Raw genomic sequence first — 20,171 nt, forward strand, 5'->3', positions numbered from 1 at the left:
ACTAGGAATGATGCTTTGCTGGAATTGGTAATCTCAAACCATACAGAGCTTATTACTAATGTTTATATAAAAGAACATGTGGGTAGCAGTGACCATAAAATGATTTCATTTAATGTTAGCTGTAAACAACAAGCAGATACTGGAAAGATTAAAAAAAACATTCAACTTTAAGAGAGCACATTTTCCAAGGATGAGGGCTGCTCTCCAAGACGTAGACTGGGAGGGAATATTAGCATTGATGAATACTGCATAGACATGGAAGTGCTTTAAAAAGACTGTATGCAAACACACTGCAAAATATATTCCCATGGGCAACAAGTTTAAAATGCTAAAATAAAACCTATGTGGCTCACATTCAAAGTTAAAAAAAAGCTATAAATAATAAGAAAATAACTTTAGAAAAATGTAAAAATGAAGGAACACTATCATCATTTCAATATTACAAAGAATATAACTGAGCATGTAACCTGGGAATCTCGGCCGTAAAAACTGAAACGAGCGACAAACTGCAAAAATAGCAGGACAAACTCAAACAATTCTTCAAATATATTAATAGAGAAAAAGGTTTGGGTCTCAGCATGTAGGTCCTTTACAAAATAATCTAAAGTGGGTGACTGGGGACAAGCAGAAGACAAATTTACTTAAATACCTTCTTCAGCTCTATGTATACAAAGAAGCATGAGGCAACTCAAGTCCATAATGGGCATGTATTGACACAGCCCCAGATGATCCACAATGGCTTAAAATTTATATGGTCCAGAAATATTTAGACAGAATAAAGGTGAATAAAGCACCTGGACTGGATGGCATACATCCATCGGTCCTAAAAAAAAAAGGAGCTCTGTCATTTCAAAGCCATTGTTTCTAATTTTTAGGGACTCTTTAATGACTGGCATGGTACCACTGGATTAGTGTAAGGCCAATGTAGTGTCAATACTTAAAAAGGGATCAAAGTCTTTACCAAATAACTACAGACCTGTTAGTTTAACTTCTATAGTCGGTAAAATACTGGAGAATTTAATAAAAGACCACATAGATGAGTTCTTGTTGGAAAAAATATTTTAAGAAACAGACAGCATGGATTCATGAAAGACAGAAGTTGTCAAACAATTGTGATTATTTTTTTTATGATGAGGTGAGCAAAACCTTGGACTGTAGATGTGGTATACTTTGATTTTGCAAAAGAGTTTGACACAGTTCCCCACACATGGCTAATGTGTAAGGTAAAGCCAACAACCTGGAAAAATCAGTTTGTAAATGGATAGAAAACTGGCTAAAAGAAGAGAGTAGTGGTTAAGGATTCATACTCTGAATGGTCTAGGGCTGTTAGTGGTGTACCCCAAGGTTCAGTGTTGGGACCCATACTTTTTAATATATTTGAAAATGATATAGGATCTGGGATTAAAAGTACCATTTCAGTGTTTGCAGATGACATCAAGCTATGCATTCAAATAAAATCCTTACAGGAGGTCTTCAACTTAACCACTTGCCCTCCTGAGGATTAACTCCCCCTTAATGATCAGGCCTCTTTTTGCTACTTGGCGCTGCACTAATTCAACTGATAATTGTGCAGTCATGCAATGCTGCAACCAAACAAAATTTACATCCTTTTTTCAGACAAATAGAGCTTTCTTTCGGTGGTATTTGATCACCTGTGCGCTTTTTATTTTTCACGCTATAAACAAAAAAAGACCAAACATTTTGAATAAAAATTATATTTTTTTACTTTCAGCTATAAAAAATATATAGCAAACTCAAAGTTAGTTATACATTTAGGCCAAAATGTATTCTGCTACATGTTTTTGGTAAAACAAATCCCAATAAGTATATATTGATTGCTTGTGTGAAAGTTAAAGCGTCTACAAACTATGGTATAGATACTGTAATTTACGCCATTTTGTCGCTATACAGCGCTGCGCTAGTTTAACAGACAATTGCGCGGTCATGCAATACGGTACATAAATGAGATTTATGTCCTTTTTTCACACAAATAGAGCTTTCTTTTGGTGGTATTTGATCACATGTGCGCTTTTTATTTTTGGCGCTATAACCGGAAAAAGTTTTGAAGAAAAAAAAATTTAAAAAAAAAACCAATATATTTTGGTCATAAAAGATATCCAAAAAAAACCTAAAATTTCGTCATAAATATAGCCCAAAATGTATTCTGCTACATGTTTTTGGTTAAAAAATTCCCAACAAGTGTATATTGATTGCTTTATTTGAAAGTTATAGCGTCTACAAAATATGGTATAGATAATGGAATTTACACAGCTTTTACTTTCTGACTGCTTATCATATTTCATGAGGTGCTAAAATACCAGGATAGTACAAACACCCTCAAATGACCCCTTTACAGAAAGTAGACATCCTAAGCTATCTGCTGAGAGGCATATTGAGTCCATGGAAGATTTATTTTTTCCCCACAAGTTTCTGGAAAATGACCAAACATTTTTTTTTACACAAAGTTGTCATTTAAATGATTTATTTCTCACACAAGCCATGGGTATATGTGGAATTACACCCCAAAATACATTCTGCTACTTCTACCAAGTATGGGGATACCACGTGTGTTAGACTTTTTGGGAGCCTAGCCACATACAGGAGCCTGAAATCCAATGACCACTTTGAAAGCCTGAAGGTGTGTAACTTCCTCATTACACTTCCTCACTACCTATCACAGTTTTGAAGGCCCTGACATGCCAGAATAGTACCAAACCCCCCCAAATGACCCCTTTCTGGAAAGTAGACACCCAAAGGAATTTAAAAAGAGGCATGGTGAGTATTTTGCAGATCTCATTTTTTCTCACAAGGTTTTGAAATATAAAAAAAGAATAGAAAAAATGTTTTTGTTTTTTTTCTTCATTTTCCAAAAACTTGTGGCAACAAATGAGATCCGCAAAATATTTATTGTGCTTTTTATCAAATTCCTTGGGGTGTCTACTTTCCAAAAAGGGGTCATTTGGGGGGGGGTTAGGTGCTATCCTGGCATTTCAGGGCCTCCGAAACTGTGATAGGTAGTCTGGAAGTGTAATGAGAAAATAAAGCCCTTTAAAAGCCTGAAGGTGCTTATTGGATTTTGGGGTCCTGTGCTTGGCTAGACTGCCAAAACGTCTCTTGCATGTGGTACCCCCATACTCGGGAGAAGTAGCAGAATGTATTTTAGGGAGTAATTCCACATATACCCATGACATGTGTGAGCAATAAATAATTTATTGACAATTTTGTGTAAAAAATATATATTTTTTGTAGTTTTCAAAACATTTGTGGTAAAAATAAATTCTTTTATTGACTCAACATGCCTCTCAGCAAATAGTTTGGGGTGTCTACTTTCCAAAAAGGGGTCGTTTTGGGGGGTGGGGTGTTTTATGCCCAGCATTAGAAGTTTATGCCACACATCATTCACTCTTCTAACCACCTGAAGACCAAGCCTTCCTGACACTTTTTGTTCACATGAAAAAAAATCTGTATTTTTTGCTAGGAAATTAATTTAAACCCCCAAACATTATATATATTTTTAAAGCAGACACCCTAGTGAATAAAATGGTGGGTACTACAATTTTTTATGGCACATGGTACTCGTGCAGCGATTTTTCAAATGCAAATTTAAAAAAAAAATACACTTTTTTACTTTTAATGCACAAAAACAAAGTATATTGGCCAATTATTTCATAAAATATAAAAGATAATGGTATGCTGAGTAAATAGATACCAAATATGACATGCTTTAAAACTGCGCATGCCCCGTGCAATGGTGACAAACTGCAAACACAGGTCTAGTGTTAGAATTACTGCCCTTGATCTGACGTTCACGGCAATACCTCACATGTATGGTGCAACCACTGTTTACATACTGCCACAGGGTCAAGGCTTGTGCACACAGTTGTGCGCGCATGGGAGGGGCAATTTTTTTATTGTTTTTAGTTATTTTTATTTTTTATTATTATTACATTTGTACCTTTCATTTTTTTTATCACTTTTAATGCTATAACAGGGAATGTAAATATCCCCTGTAACTTCAATGGACATTGTCATATATTCTTTTTTGAGAAATCTGGGGTCTATCAGACTCTAGATCTCTTCTCTGCCCTTACATTATCTAATCAAATCAAGATCGGTGTGATCAGATGCTTTCCCAATTTACAAATGGCGCTGTTTATATCCTGCGAAACTGAAGTGATGAAATGCTTGTAGCTTCCGAATTCATAGGCTATAGAGAAGATTGGCACCATTCTGGTCTCCAATCAGCTCTATAGTCAGCTGGCAGAAATACCGGCTGCATTCTCAGGTTCCCCAGATGGCACGAGACTGCCCGAGAAGGCTGTGGAAGGCAGCAGGGGAGGGGGTCTTCATCTCCCGCTGCTTGTAAAAGCAATCCTGCAGCTAATTAGCCACTAGGATTGTTTTTACACGAAAGCCGATCGCCGGCTGAAAAAAACGATACCAGGATGATGCCTGCAGCTGTAGGCATCATCCTGGTATAACCATTCAAAGTCCAGTGATGTACCAGTACATTGCTGGTCCTTGTTGGGGATACACTGTATACTATGTTCTTTTTTATTTGTATGCAGCCTGTGGACTGAATGACAAAAATGAGAAGAAATCTCTGCCAGAAAAAGTGTGTGGTATGTCCACCATTAGAATATACAGCCCTGCATCCACCCACTTCTAATGGTGGGCACACATTAGGTTACACTTTGCCACAAGTGCCAGTTTCAAGATTGTATAAATGTCTAAATAGTGGCACGTTTGAATAAAAATTGTCCACGTATAAGTGGTACCCCATATGGAAAAAGGGTGACACCAAGTCCCAAACTATCTTGCCATTGCTCCCCTGCTGTAGTCTGGGTATCCGGGGGGCTCCACGTGACTATATTTTCCCTCATAAATCCAAAACTTATTTATATAGCCTGTTGCCCTCGCACAGGTCTTCTACATCTTGACCCCCTATCTGGCACGCTTGCAGGGGAGAAACTGTTTGAATGCAAGGCGGCCAGAAAAATTAATGAGGGACTCATCAACGCAGATGGTTTGCTGGGGAGTATAGACATCTGCAAATTTTTGGTTACGGTGATTTGCGAGGGGCTGAATTTTGTGGAGCCGGTCAAATTCAGGGTTACCCCGAGGATGACAGAGTGTATTGTCATTGAAATGCATAAAATACTTTATACTCTCATATCTATGCCTGGCCATGGCAGCAGAGAACATGGGAATATGATGAATTGGGTCTGTGAACCAATACAACCGCAATTCATTTCTTTTAGTAATGCCCATGTTGAGGGTTAGGCCCAAAAACAATGTAAATTCAAAAACCGGAATGAGTTTCCATGCGACTGGTCTGGCAAGGTTTGAATTTGGGTTGGCGGCGATAAATTGTTGTGCATATAAATTGCTTTGATCCACAATCAACGCATACAGATATTCCGTGAAAAACAGCTCTAAAAATCAAGTAGGTATGTGAAAGACCAAGATGTACTAGACCGCTGGTACTCGCCAGTTCACCAAAAGGTAGCGTGGCACTAGTACTGCCACTCTGCTGCATATGAGAGTCATCAAAATTTTGTGTGCAATGTATCAAGTGACAGGGACCTACTGACACTGCACTTGCTGGGGGAGAAGGGGGGGGTAAGCGTAGGGGCTAAACGCAGGTGTTGGCAGGTGCTGGGGCTGATCCTGCTAACACTGCGTTTTTGGGGATGCTATACTAATGTGAACGGTGGTATAGTGCTGATCTGATCAAAGATATTGACCCATTCAGACACTATACTAGCAACGGAGGTTAATTGTGCATGAGCATGTTCCTGACAATCAAGGGGTTAAATGTGATGACTGGTGTACTGAAGGGCAATCTGACGCTATCTCGCTATCTGGGAGGGGCGTGAAAACCATGGGAGCACAAATCATATATATATATATACAGTCATGGCCGAAATTGTTGGCACCCTTGATATTTCTCCAGGAAATCATGTATTTCTCACGAAACGTATTGCATTAACACATGTTTTGCTATACACATGTTTATTCCCTTTGTGTGTATTGGGACAAAACAAAAAAAGGGAGGAAAGAAAGCAAATTCGACATAATGTCACACAAACCTCCAAAAATGGGCTGGACAAAAGTATTGGCACCCTTTCACAACTGCGGATAAATAAGAATGTTACAAGCATGTGATGCTCCTGTAAACTCACCTGGGGCAAGTAACAGGTGTGGGCAATATAGAAATCACACCTGAAAGCAGATAAAAAGGAGAGACGTTCACTTAACCTTTGCATTGTGTGTCTGTCTGTGCCACACTAAGCATGGACAACAGAAAGAGGAGACGAGAACTGTCTGAGGACCTGAGAACCAAAATTGTGGCAAAATATCAACAATCTCAAGGTTACAAGTCCATCTCCAGAGAACTAGATTTGCCTTTGTCCACAGTGCGCAACATTATCAAGAAGTTTGCAACCCATGGCACTGTAGCTAATCTCCCTGGTCGTGGACGGATGAGGAAAATTGATGAAAGATTGCAACGCAGAATAGTCCGGATGGTGGATAAGCAGCCCAAAACATGTTCCAAAGACATTCAAGCTGTCCTGCAGGCTCAGGGAGCATCAGTGTCAGCGCGAACTATCCGTCGACATTTAAATGAAATGAAACGCTATGGCAGGAGACCCAGGAGGACCCCACTGCTGACACAGAGACATAAAAAAGCAAGACTACAGTTTGCCAAAATGTACTTGAGTAAGCCAAAAGCCTTCTGGGAAAACGTCTTGTGGACAGATGAGACCAAGATAGAGCTTTTCGGTAAAGCACATCATTCTACTGTTTACCGAAAACGGAATGAGGCCTACAAAGAACAAAACACAGTACCTACGGTAAAATATGGTGGAGGTTCAATGATGTTTTGGGGTTGTTTTGCTGCCTCTGGCACTGGGTGCCTTGACTGTGTGCAAGGCATCATGAAATCTGAGGATTACCAAAGGATTTTGGGTCGCACTGTAGGGCCCAGTGTCAGAAAGCTGGGTTTGCGTCCAAGATCCTGGGTCTTCCAGCAGGACAATGACCCCAAACATACGTCAAAAAGCACTCAGAAATGGATGGCAAAGAAGCGCTGGAGAGTTCTGAAGTGGCCAGCAATGAGCCCAGATCTAAATCCCATTGAACACCTGTGGAGAGATCTTAAAATTGCTGTTGGGAAAAGGTGTCCTTCCAATAAGAGAGACCTGGAGCTGTTTGCAAAGGAAGAGTGGTCCAAAATTCCGGGTGAGAGGTGTCAGAAGCTTATTGATGGTTATAGGAAGCGACTGATTTCAGTTATGTTTTCCAAAGGGTGTGCAACCAAATATTAAGTTAAGGGTGCCAATACTTTTGTCCAGCCCATTTTTGGGGTTTTGTGTGACATTATGTCATATTTGCTTTTCTGCCTCTGTTTTATATTTGTTCCAATACATACAAAGGGAATAAACATGTGTATAGCAAAACATGTGTTAATGCAATACCTTTTTTGTGTGAAATACTTGATTTTCAGGAAAAATATCAAGGGTGCCAACAATTTCGGCCATGACTGTATATATATATATATATATATATGATTTTGCGCACCCATGCTGCCCTGTAGCAGTATTTCTGCTATAGGGTGGTCAGGAAGCAGTTACAGAAGAGGTTTGTGTTACGGCGCTGCATTACTTTAACTGACAATTGCGTGGTCATGCAACACTGCACCCAAATTAAATTTACGTCCTTTCTTTCCCACAAATTGAGTTTTCTTTCGGTGATATTTGATTGCCTGTGTTTTTTATTTTTTGCACTATAAAAAAAAAAAGGCTGACAATTTTGAGGAAAAAAAACAATATTTTGGACTTTTTGCTATAAAACATGTCCAGTAAAAAAATGTAAAAATCAAATTTCATCATAAATTTCGGCCAAAATGCATTCTGTGACATGTCTTTGCTAAAAAAAAAAACCCAATACGTGTAAATTAATTGGTTTACGTGAAAGTTATAGCGTTTACAAATGGCAGGAAAGATACTGGGATTTTTAATTTTTTGTCATACTAATAATGGCGGTGATCAGCGACTTATGGCGGCGATCAGTGACTTATGGCGGCGATCAGCGACTTATGGCAGGACTGCGGGACTGCGGCGGGCATTCTGACACTAGGGGGGAACTGACTTGGGGTCACTGACATCCCCAGTGACACCAATACAGTGATCAGTGCAAAAAAAACCCACTGACACTGTACTAATGGCACTGGAGAGGAAGGGGTTAACTTTTTTATTCAATGAAAGGGTTAACTGTGTGAGGGGAGTGTTTTACTAGGGGGCGGGGGTGTGTACTGCATGAGAACATGCTGATCCGGAGAGATAAACTCTTCTCTCTGGATTAGCATGGCAGGAACTGACAGGGAACTGACAGAAAGCAGAGGTGCAGTGTAAACACTGCAGTTGTGCTCTCTGTCAGTGATTGCCGCTAATCGCCAGGACACAGCAGGTAATGACCAGCCGTGACCCGGCGACTGACACCCGCGGCCGTGATCGGCGGCACAGGTAGGGCGGTGGCGCGCCTCGTACGCACCCCCAACCTGTTTTGCAAAAGCACGTTTTAAAACGTGGTTTTGCGCAGCCGTGCTGCCTTGCCACCGTATTTCTACAGTGGCTGGTTGGCAAGAAGTTAAAAGCTGACCTCAGTGCACGGTTTAATTGGGCAACCTCGTGGGAAATGAGGTTTAATGTTGATAAATGTAAAGTTATGCACTTGGGAGCTTAGAATATGCTTGCATCATACATACTAGGGAGAGTATAACTGGGGGAATCAATGGTGGAGAAGGACCTGGGAGTTCTGGTAGATCATAAAGTTAATAATGGCATACAATGCTAAGCCTAGGTTTCCAAAGTGAGCAAAATCCTCTCTTGTATTAAAAGAGGTATAGACTCCAGAGAGAGAGATATGATTTTACCCCTGTACAAATCATTAGTAAGACCTCACCTGGAATATGCTGTTCAGTTTTGGGCACCAATTCACAGGAACCCTAGAAAGTGCAGAGAAGGGCAACCAAACTGATAAGAGGCATGGAGGAGCTCAGCTATGAGGAAAGATTAGAGGAACTGAATTTATTCTCTCTTGAGAAGAGGAGATTAAGGGGGATATGATGAACATGTATAAATACACAAGTGTTCCATATAGGGAACTCGGTGTACAGTTATTCACTTTAAGGTCATCACAGAGGACAAGGGGCACTCTTTACATCTGGAGCAAAGAGACTAATCTCCAAATACGGAAAGGATTCTTCACAGTAAGAGTTGTGAAAATGTGGAATATACTCCCTCAAGAGTTGGTTCTGGTCAACTCAGTAGATTTAAAAAGGCCTGGATTAATTCCTAGATACACATAATATAACTGGATACTAACATTTATAGGTAAAGCTTATTCAGGGAATAAGTGATTGCCTCTTGGGGGATCAGGAAGGATTTTTTCCCCTGCAATAGCAAATTGGATCGTGCTTTGCTGGAGTTTTTCGCCTTCCTCTGGATCATCTGTGAGTATAGGATATAAACATTTTTGTTCCCTTTTATGGTTGAACTAAATGGACTTGTGTCTTTTTTAGCCAGACTAACTATGTAATTATGTAACATTGATATGATATTTCTGGGAAGATTTTATGTAGTTTCTCAGGTGGTTTGTCCCATCATGAGAAAAGCTTGTAAACTGCCTCCTGGGTCTCGGAGGTAAATGAACATTTATGGGTCAGAGATTTTTTTTTACCATTGGAAATCTTCAAAATGGCAAACCTGTGTCAAATCGGAGAAGTGGCATTAATACTTTGAGAAATCATATCAATCATTTAAATGCAACACTTACAATCTAAAATTTGAGTCCATAAAGTGGCATTTTACTCCAAATTTATATTGAATCAATAATCCAAGATGTTTCAGGGGCCACACAGCTCTACATTCATCAGGGCTTTAAAAATACTGATATGGACCCCAGGTGATGATGAATAAGTAATTTTAATCTATAAACATGGACATGGATTTTCTAGAGGACCTTATGCATTTTGTTTTTCATACGTTCAGGGTCTGGTAAGTATTTTGGAGGGAACTATACACATTTTTTTTCATTCTTGAAGTGTAGGATGTGCTACAGCAAAAATAAAATTTACAAAGAAAAGTAAAAGGAACAGATTAAATTGCTGGCAAATTACATTAATTGCCGGAATCCTTTAAAAAAACACACAGATAACTCCAAATGTCAACCAAAATACATAGCAGACCCCAGGGAGTCTTTGTGCATGCGAAAAAATGAGCTGGCAATTATGTCTTTATTACTATTATTTATTTTATTTTTTTTGCATTGGTAGATGTTCTAGGGCAGTGTCCAGTCTCCCAGGCTACTTTTCTAACACCCCTTGCCTATTTGCTCAGAAAATAGACTTTCTTTGACTGATTAAGCCCTCATTGATTTTAATGGGGTTTGGGTTTGACATCCAAACTTCTTTGGAGTTTACCAAACCCCTGCTGAACATAACCAAGGGCAGCTCAGCTCATCACTACGCATCACTATTGTGGTTGTGACAAAATAAAATCCAAACTCTCCCAAAATCTCTATTCATCCAAGGTTCCATCCATTAATTCACCACTCCTATCTACATCTTATGTAGAGATGAGCAAATTATTCAAAAATTCGATTCGACTGATTTGGCGAATTCGTGAAAAAATTTTGATTCGAGTCGAATATATTCGCCGCGAATTTAACTTATAAAAGGGTGTTTCTAGGCTTCAGAGAGCCTTTATATTAGTGCAGAACACTGTACCTTTAATTTAAATGCCCTTGGAGTCTGCTGGGGAAAAGAAATAATACTGACAGTCAGTATGACATGCAGATGAGTGCCGTCGATCTTAGAATCACCGCACACTTCACTCATTTGGGCAGTCACGGGGCCAAAACCAGAGTGTGGAGCCACAGTGTGGCGGTGGAGGCAGCAGCAATGGGAGGCCATACAGCACCCTATGACAAAAATGGAAACCACCAGCAGTGTGAGGAGACCTGAAAGTGGCACATGGCAGAGTGTGGCGATGGAGACAGCAGCAATGGGAGGCCGTACAGGGACCCATGACACACTCTGGACCTGGCAGCAGCATGAGGAGGCGGTACAGGGGCCCATGACAGATTACGGGCCTGGCAGCAGCATGAGGAGTCGGTACGGGGGCCCATGGCAGATTACGGGCCTGGCAGCAGCAATGGGAGGCCGTACAGGGACCCATGACACACTCTGGACCTGGCAGCAGCATGAGGAGGCGGTACAGGGGCCTATGACAGATTACGGGCCTGGCAGCAGCATGAGGAGTCGGTACGGGGGCCCATGACACACTATGGACCTGGCAGCAGCATGTGGAGGCGGTACAGGGGCGCATGACAGATTACGAGCCTGGCAGCAGCAACTTGGACAGGAGGACGTTCAGCTTCTGCACCGTCGGGTGCGTGCTCGCAAACTGTTGTCTCTTGGAAACGGATTCCAAGAAAGACTGCTGACGGAATCCGTGAAGAGGAGTAGCAGGAGAAGGAGCATCTGAACGAGCGGAATATGCCAACAAGCAACAACAGGGGCCCATGACAGATTACGGGCCTGGCAGCAGCATGAGGAGTCGGTACGGGGGCCCATGGCAGATTACGGGCCTGGCAGCAGCAATGGGAGGCCCGTAATCTGCCAGCACCCTATGACAAAAAATGGAACACACCAGCAGTGTGTGAGGAGACCTGAAAGTGGCACATGGCAGAGTGTGGCGATGGAGACAGCAGCAATGGGAGGCCATACAGGGACCCATGAGAGACTCTGGACCTGGCAGCAGCATGAGGAGGTGGTACAGGGGCCCATGGCAGATTAGGGGCCTGGCAGCAGCTATGGGAGGCCTGTAATCTGCCAGCACCCTATGACAAAAAATGGAACACACCAGCAGTGTGAGGAGACCTGAAAGTGGCACATGGCAGAGTGTGGCGATGGAGACAGAAGCAATGGGAGGCGGTACAGGGACCCATGAGACACTGTGGACCTGGCAGCAGCATGAGGAGGCGGTACAGGGGCCCATGGCAGATTAAGGCCTGGCAGCAGCAATGGGAGGCCCGTAATCTGCCAGCCCCCTATGACAAAATGGAACCCTGGGCTGGGGCAGGCAGAACCGCCGTATCTTTATCACGGTTTTCCCAGGCCACCGAATGGTGACGCTGCATATGCTGACGCAACGTTGTAGTCCCAACATGGGCCCCCTGGCCACGCTTGACTTTCTGGCCACATAGTTGACATACGGCTACGTTTACTTCCTCGGGCGGCTTGACGAAAAATTGCCACACCGCCGAGTAGGAAACTTTGCCCCCGCTACTCCTCACTGGCTGACTGCTACTTCCTCCGTGCACACCGGCACCACTACTGGCCGTGGTGGTAGGCTGCAGTGGAGCTGGTGCTCTACTCTGTGGCCGTTTGCCTCCACTGACACTGCTGCGACCCTGCTGCCTCCTGGCAGCAGCAATGGGAGGTCGTACAGGGACCCATAACACACTCTGGACCTGGCAGCAGCATGAAGAGGCGGTACAGGGGCCCATGGCAGATTACGGGCCTGGCAGCAGCAATGGGAGGCCCGTAATCTGCCAGCACCCTATGACAAAAAATGTAACACAACAGCAGTGTGAGGAGACCTGAAAGTGGCACATGGCAGAGTGTGGCGATGGAGACAGCAGCAATGGGAGGCCGTACAGGGACCCATGAGAGACTCTGGACCTGGCAGCAGCATGAGGAGGCGGTACAGGGGCCCATGGCAGATTAGGGGCCTGGCAGCAGCAATGGGAGGCCTGTAATCTGCCAGCACCCTAGGACAAAAAATGGAACACACCAGCAGTATGAGGAGACCTGAAAGTGGCACATGGCATGAGACACTGTGGACCTGGCAGCAGCATGAGGAGGCGGTACAGGGGCCCATGGCAGATTAGGGGCCTGGCAGCAGCTATGGGAGGCCCGTAATCTGCCAGCACCCTATGACAAAAAATGGAACACACCAGCAGTGTGTGAGGAGACCTGAAAGTGGCACATGGCAGAGTGTGGCGATGGAGACAGCAGCAATGGGAGGCCGTACAGGGACCCATGAGAGACTCTGGACCTGGCAGCAACATGAGGAGGCGGTACAGGGGCCCATGGCAGATTAGGGGCCTGGCAGCAGCAATGGGAGGCCCGTAATCTGCCAGCACCCTATGACAAAAAATGGAACACAACAGCAGTGTGAGGAGACCTGAAAGTGGCACATGGCATGAGACACTGTGGACCTGGCAGCAGCATGAGGAGGCGGTACAGGGGCCCATGGCAGATTAGGGGCCTGGCAGCAGCTATGGGAGGCCCGTAATCTGCCAGCACCCTATGACAAAAAATGGAACACAACAGCAGTGTGAGGAGACCTGAAAGTGGCACATGGCATGAGACACTGTGGACCTGGCAGCAGTATGAGGAGGCAGTACAGGGGCCCATGGCAGATTAGGGGCCTGGCAGCAGCTATGGGAGGCCCGTAATCTGCCAGCACCCTATGACAAAAAATGGAACACACCAGCAGTGTGTGAGGAGACCTGAAAGTGGCACATGGCATGAGACACTGTGGACCTGGCAGCAGCATGAGGAGGTGGTACAGGGGCCCATGGCAGATTAGGGGCCTGGCAGCAGCTATGGGAGGCCCGTAATCTGCCAGCACCCTATGACAAAAATGGAAACCACCAGCAGTGTGAGGAGACCTGAAAGTGGCACATGGCAGAGTGTGGCGATGGAGACAGCAGCAATGGGAGGCCGTACAGGGACCCATGAGAGACTGTGGACCTGGCAGCAGCATGAGGAGGCGGTACAGGGGCCCATGGCAGATTAGGGGCCTGGCAGCAGCAATGGGAGGCCCGTAATCTGCCAGCACCCTATGACAAAAAATGGAACACACCAGCAGTGTGAGAAGACCTGAAAGTGGCACATGGCATGAGACACTGTGGACCTGGCAGCAGCATGAGGAGGAGGTACAGGGGCCCATGGCAGATTAGGGGCCTGGCAGCAGCTATGGGAGGCCCGTAATCTGCCAGCACCCTATGACAAAAAATGGAACACACCAGCAGTGTGTGAGGAGACCTGAAAGTGGCACATGGCAGAGTGTGGCGATGGAGACAGCAGCAATGGGAGGCCGTACAGGGACCCATGAGAGACTCTGGACCTGGCAGCAGCATGAGGAGGCGGTACAGGGGCCCATGGCAGATTACGGGCCTGGCAGCAGCAATGGGAGGCCCGTAATCTGCCAGCACCCTATGACAAAAAAATGGAACACAACAGCAGTGTGCGGAGACCTGAAAGTGGCACATGGCATGAGACACTGTGGACCTGGCAGCAGTATGAGGAGGCGGTACAGGGGCCCATGGCAGATTAGGGGCCTGGCAGCAGCTATGGGAGGCCCGTAATCTGCCAGCACCCTATGACAAAAAATGGAACACACCAGCAGTGTGTGAGGAGACCTGAAAGTGGCACATGGCATGAGACACTGTGGACCTGGCAGCAGCATGAGGAGGCGGTACAGGGGCCCATGGCAGATTAGGGGCCTGGCAGCAGCTATGGGAGGCCCATAATCTGCCAGCACCCTATGACAAAAAATGGAACACACCAGCAGTGTGTGAGGAGACTTGAAAGTGGCACATGGCAGAGTGTGGCGATGGAGACAGCAGCAATGGGAGGCCGTACAGGGGCCCATGAGAGACTGTGGACCTGGCAGCAGCATGAGGAGGCGGTACAGGGGCCCATGGCAGATTAGGGGCCTGGCAGCAGCAATGGGAGGCCCGTAATCTGCCAGCACCCTATGACAAAAAATGGAACACACCAGCAGTGTGAGAAGACCTGAAAGTGGCACATGGCATGAGACACTGTGGACCTGGCAGCAGCATGAGGAGGCGGTACAGGGGCCCATGGCAGATTAGGGGCCTGGCAGCAGCTATGGGAGGCCCGTAATCTGCCAGCACCCTATGACAAAAAATGGAACACACCAGCAGTGTGTGAGGAGACCTGAAAGTGGCACATGGCAGAGTGTGGCGATGGAGACAGCAGCAATGGGAGGCCGTACAGGGACCCATGAGAGACTCTGGACCTGGCAGCAGCATGAGGAGGTGGTACAGGGGCCCATGGCAGATTACGGGCCTGGCAGCAGCTATGGGAGGCCCGTAATCTGCCAGCACCCTATGACAAAAAATGGAACACACCAGCAGTGTGAGGAGACCTGAAAGTGGCACATGTTTGGGGCATGATTCATGGCGGATTTAGTCAGTTGTGTCAGGAACTGGTGGTTTGAAATCCAGACTAATCCACGCCTGATTCATTTTCACAAACGTGAGTCTCTTCACACTTTGGGTGGACAGTCGTTTCCTCCGCGGAGTTACAATACCTCCTGCCGCACTAAACACGCGCTCCGATGCCACGCTACTGGCCGGGCATGACAGCCTTTCAAGGGCAAATTCAGCTAGTTGGGGCCAAAGGTCAAGTTTCGTTGCCCAGTAGTCAAGGGGATTGTCTACCTCGGTTGGCAGGGTGCTGTCCAAGTAGGCCCAAGCCTGTTGTTTGGGGTCCTGCTCCAGGTCCACCTGATGCTGCTGCTGCTGCGGCTGGTTAGTAGTTTCCTCACTGCGCTGGTGAAGAAAGCTACTCATCATCGACTGCAGACTGAGGCAGCCGCTGCTGGTGGAGCTGCCACTGCTCCTACCACCCCACCCCTCCCCTGCTGCCATGGCAGCGGAACGCGAGCGCACAGGGCCCACAGTGTCTGAGGATGGACGTTGGCGCAGAAAGGCAGAGACCAACTGACTACATAGGTAGTTTTTATAGTACGTTATTTTGGCCTCCCTCTCAGCAGGTGTGAAAAAGGCCACCATTTTTGAACGGTAGCGAGGGTCCAACAAGGTGGACAGCCAAAAGTCATCCCTCTGTCTGATGGTTATTATTCGGCTGTCGCTACGCAAGCAACCGAGCATGCTATGGGCCATTTGTGCCAAGGAATGCGAGGGACTCCCTGCCTCCATCTCTACAGCATACTGCCACGGTGCGTCTGGGTCCTCTGTCTCCTCCTCCTCCTCCTCTACCAGATGCACCTGCTCCTCCACTCCTGTCCGCTGAGTGGAAAAACCACCCATTTCACTCAATAATTCCTGAGCACAAATGTCCTCCTCTACCTCCTTCTCTTCTTCCTGTCCTGCCCCCACAGGGGCCATGTGGCGTTGAGATCTGTGCGCCACGTCTACCGCACCCTGACCAGCCATTGTTAACAGCATTTGTTCCAGGACGTGCAACAGAGGAATGACATCGTTCATCCCATAGTCCTGCCGACTCACAAATAGCGTGGCCTCCTCAAAGGGCCTGAGCAAGCGGCAGGTGTCACGCATGAGCTGCCAATGGCTGACATCGAAGTTACACAGGGGAGTACCTTTATCCGCTTGTAACATCAGGAAATCGGTGATGGCCTTTCGCTGTTCGTAAAGGCGGTCTAACATATGTAGGGTTGAATTCCACCTTGTTGCAACGTCGCAGATCAGGCGATGCTGTGGAATTCCGTTCTGCCGCTGCAGCTCAAGGAGGGTGTGCTTTGCGGTGTAGGAATGGCTGAAATGCATGCAAAGTTTACGTGACATTTTAAGGATGTCTTGCAGTGGGATGGTGGATTTTAGGAACCGCTTGACAACCAGATTGAACACGTGAGCCATGCATGGCGCATGGCACAACCTTCCTTGACACAGAGCAGACACCATGTTCTTTCCGTTGTCGGTCAACATGGTTCCGATTTTGAGTTTGCGCGGAGACAGCCATCTGTCGATTTCTCTGTTCATTACACTGAGAAGTTCCTCCCCTGTGTGACTACATTCGCCAAGGCATACCAGGTGCAGCACAGCGTGACACCGTTGCGCCCTGCACATGTGATATGCCGGTCGGGTAATGGGACTTGGCACGGGGGTGGCGGCTGAGGACACGGCGGAAGAAGAGGTGGTAGAGGCGGACATCTTTGCCGGACCAAGGACGTGCAAACGTGGAGGCAAAAGCGGCGTGACCTGTCCAAGTTGCTGGTGCGGCTGTGCCGGCACCACGTTCACCCAGTGGGCCGTAAATGACATGTACTGTCCCTGACCGTAGTTACAGCTCCACACGTCGGCGCTGCCGTGCACTTTGGCAGAGACCGACATGCTCAAAGACTGGCCCACCATCTCTTCTACATGTGAATGCAGGGCTGGCACTGCCTTTTTGGCGAAGAAATGCCGGCTTGGCACTCTCCACCGCGGCGTGGCACAAGCCATCATTTCTCTGAAAGGTGCTGAGTCCACCACTTGGAAAGGGAGGGACTGCAGCACCAGCAACTTGGACAGGAGGACGTTCAGCTTTTCAACCGTCGGGTGCATGCTCGCAAACTGTTGTCTCTTGGAAACGGATTCCAAGAAAGACTGCTGACGGAATCCGTGAAGAGGAGTAGCAGGAGAAGGAGCATCAGAACGAGCGGAAGATGCCAACGAGCGACAACTCCCCTCAGCAGAGGTGTTGGAGCCTTGACTGGCTGATAGAGGGCGATTGACGTCGGGTGACGGAGCAAGTAACGGAGCGGGTGATGGAGCGGGGGCTGGGGCAGGCAGAACCGCCGTATCTTTATCACGGTTTTCCCAGGCCACCAAATGGCGACGCTGCATATGCTGACGCAACGCTGTAGTCCCAACATGGGCCCCCTGGCCACGCTTGACTTTCTGGCCACATAGTCGACATACGGCTACGTTTACTTCCTCGGGCGGCTTGACAAAAAATTGCCACACCGCCGAGTAGGAAACTTTGCCCCCGATACTCCTCACTGGCTGACTGCTGCTTCCTCCGTGCACACCGGCACCACTACTGGCCGTGGTGGTAGGCTGCAGTGGAGCTGGTGCTGTACTCCGTGGCCGTTTGCCTCCACTGACACTGCTGCGACCCTGCTGCCTCCTGGGCAACCCACCGACTGTTTTGCTCGCTGCCAAGCTGCCACCCTCTTCTCCTGATGATGCGGAAGCAATAGCCTGATGACGACGAGGCTGCCAAGTGCGATCAGCCTCATCATCATCAATTAGGGTCTCCGCCTCACTACTAGCCCCCTCGGCTGCGTGTGGGTCAGGAGACAGACCTGTCTCTAGACCGGCTACTGAGCCACTCTCCTCGCCACTACTTCTTCACCTGGCTGCTGAAGAGGCGGATGTCTCCCCCCGTTCCTGACCGCCCTCTGTTAGCTCTTCCTCACTGTACAGTGGGGCTGAGCCCACAGCATGCGATACTTCACTTGGTGAGGGAACACCAAAGGACAGGGGCAGGTAGAGGACACGTGATTTCAGTGGGCTTGCTCCCGGGCCATGCCAACTAACGGTTGTGTCTGACGTACCCACCGACCGTTGGCTGTAGGTGTCAGAGGTGACCTGGGAAGAGGAAGACGACCGAGCTAACCAATCGATGACGGCAGGGTTGTCGGTGGAAACACGACCGCTGGATGACACCGGGAGCACTGTCCTCTGGCTGCGACTAGTGCTGCCTTGACCCCTTCCTCTGCTGCCATGTCTGCTCGCTCCTAAAACATTGCCTCCTCTGCCACTTCTCTGCATGTTGTCTGACATACTCTTTAATTAAACGATTCTGTGTCCCTGAGTAACAATTCTGTGTCTGTCCCTGAGTAACAATTCTGTGTCCCTGAGTAACAATTCTGTGTCCCTCAGTAACAATTCTGTGTCCCTGAGTAACAATTCTGTGTCCCTGAGTAACAATTCTGTGTCCCTCAGTAACAATTCTGTGTCCCTCAGTAACAATTCTGTGTCTGTCCCTGAGTAACAATTCTGTGTCTGTCGCTGAGTAACAATTCTGTGTCCCTCAGTAACAATTCTGTGTCCCTCAGTAACAATTCTGTGTCCCTCAGTAACAATTCTGTGTCTGTCCCTGAGTAACAATTCTGTGTCTGTCCCTGAGTAACAATTCTGTGTCCCTCAGTAACAATTCTGTGTCCCTCAGTAACAATTCTGTGTCCCTGAGTAACAATTCTGTGTCCCTCAGTAACAATTCTGTGTCCCTGAGTAACAATTCTGTGTCCCTGAGTAACAATTCTGTGTCCCTCAGTAACAATTCTGTGTCCCTGAGTAACAATTCTGTGTCCCTCAGTAACAATTCTGTGTCTGTCCCTGAGTAACAATTCTGTGTCTGTCGCTGAGTAACAATTCTGTGTCCCTCAGTAACAATTCTGTGTCCCTCAGTAAGAATTCTGTGTCTGTCCCTGAGTAACAATTCTGTGTCTGTCCCTGAGTAACAATTCTGTGTCCCTAAGTAACGTTTCTGTGGCCCTAAGTAACGGTTCTGTGGCCCTCAGTAACAAATCTGTGTCCCTCAGTAACAATTCTGTGTCTGTCCCTAAGTAACAATTCTGTGGCCCTAAGAAACGTTTCTGTGGCCCTAAGTAACGTTTCTGTGGCCCTAAGTAACGATTCTGTGGCCCTAAATAACGATTCTATGGCCCTAAGTAACAATTCTGTGTCCCTCAGTAACAATTCTGTGTCTGTCCCTGAGTAAGAATTCTGTGTCTGTCCCTGAGTAACAATTCTGTGTCTGTCCCTGAGTAACAATTCTGTGTCCCTAAGTAACGTTTCTGTGGCCCTAAGTAACGGTTCTGTGGCCCTCAGTAACAAATCTGTGTCCCTCAGTAACAATTCTGTGTCTGTCCCTAAGTAACAATTCTGTGGCCCTAAGTAACGTTTCTGTGGCCCTAAGTAACGTTTCTGTGGCCCTAAGTAACGATTCTGTGGCCCTAAATAACGATTCTGTGGCCCTAAGTAACGTTTCCTTAGCCCTAAGTAACGTTTCTGTGGCCCTAAGTAATGTTTCTGTGGCCCTAAGTAACGTTTCTGTGGCCCTAAGTAACAGTTCTGTGGCCCTCAGTAACAATTCTGTGTCCCTCAGTAACAATTCTGTGTCTGTCCCTGAGTAACAATTCTGTGTCCCTAAGTAACGTTTCTGTGGCCCTAAGTAACGTTTCTGTGGCCCTAAGTAACGTTTCTGTGGCCCTAAGTAACAATTCTGTGGCCCTAAGTAACGATTCTGTGGCCCTAAGTAACGTTTCTGTAGCCCTAAGTAACGTTTCTGTGGCCCTAAGTAACAGTTCTGTGGC

This window comes from Staurois parvus, unplaced genomic scaffold (assembly GCF_062004578.1).
Source record: "Staurois parvus isolate SC_StPar_1 unplaced genomic scaffold, SC_StPar_1.0 ptg000087l, whole genome shotgun sequence".
In the NCBI taxonomy this organism is placed as follows: Eukaryota; Metazoa; Chordata; class Amphibia; order Anura; family Ranidae; genus Staurois; species Staurois parvus.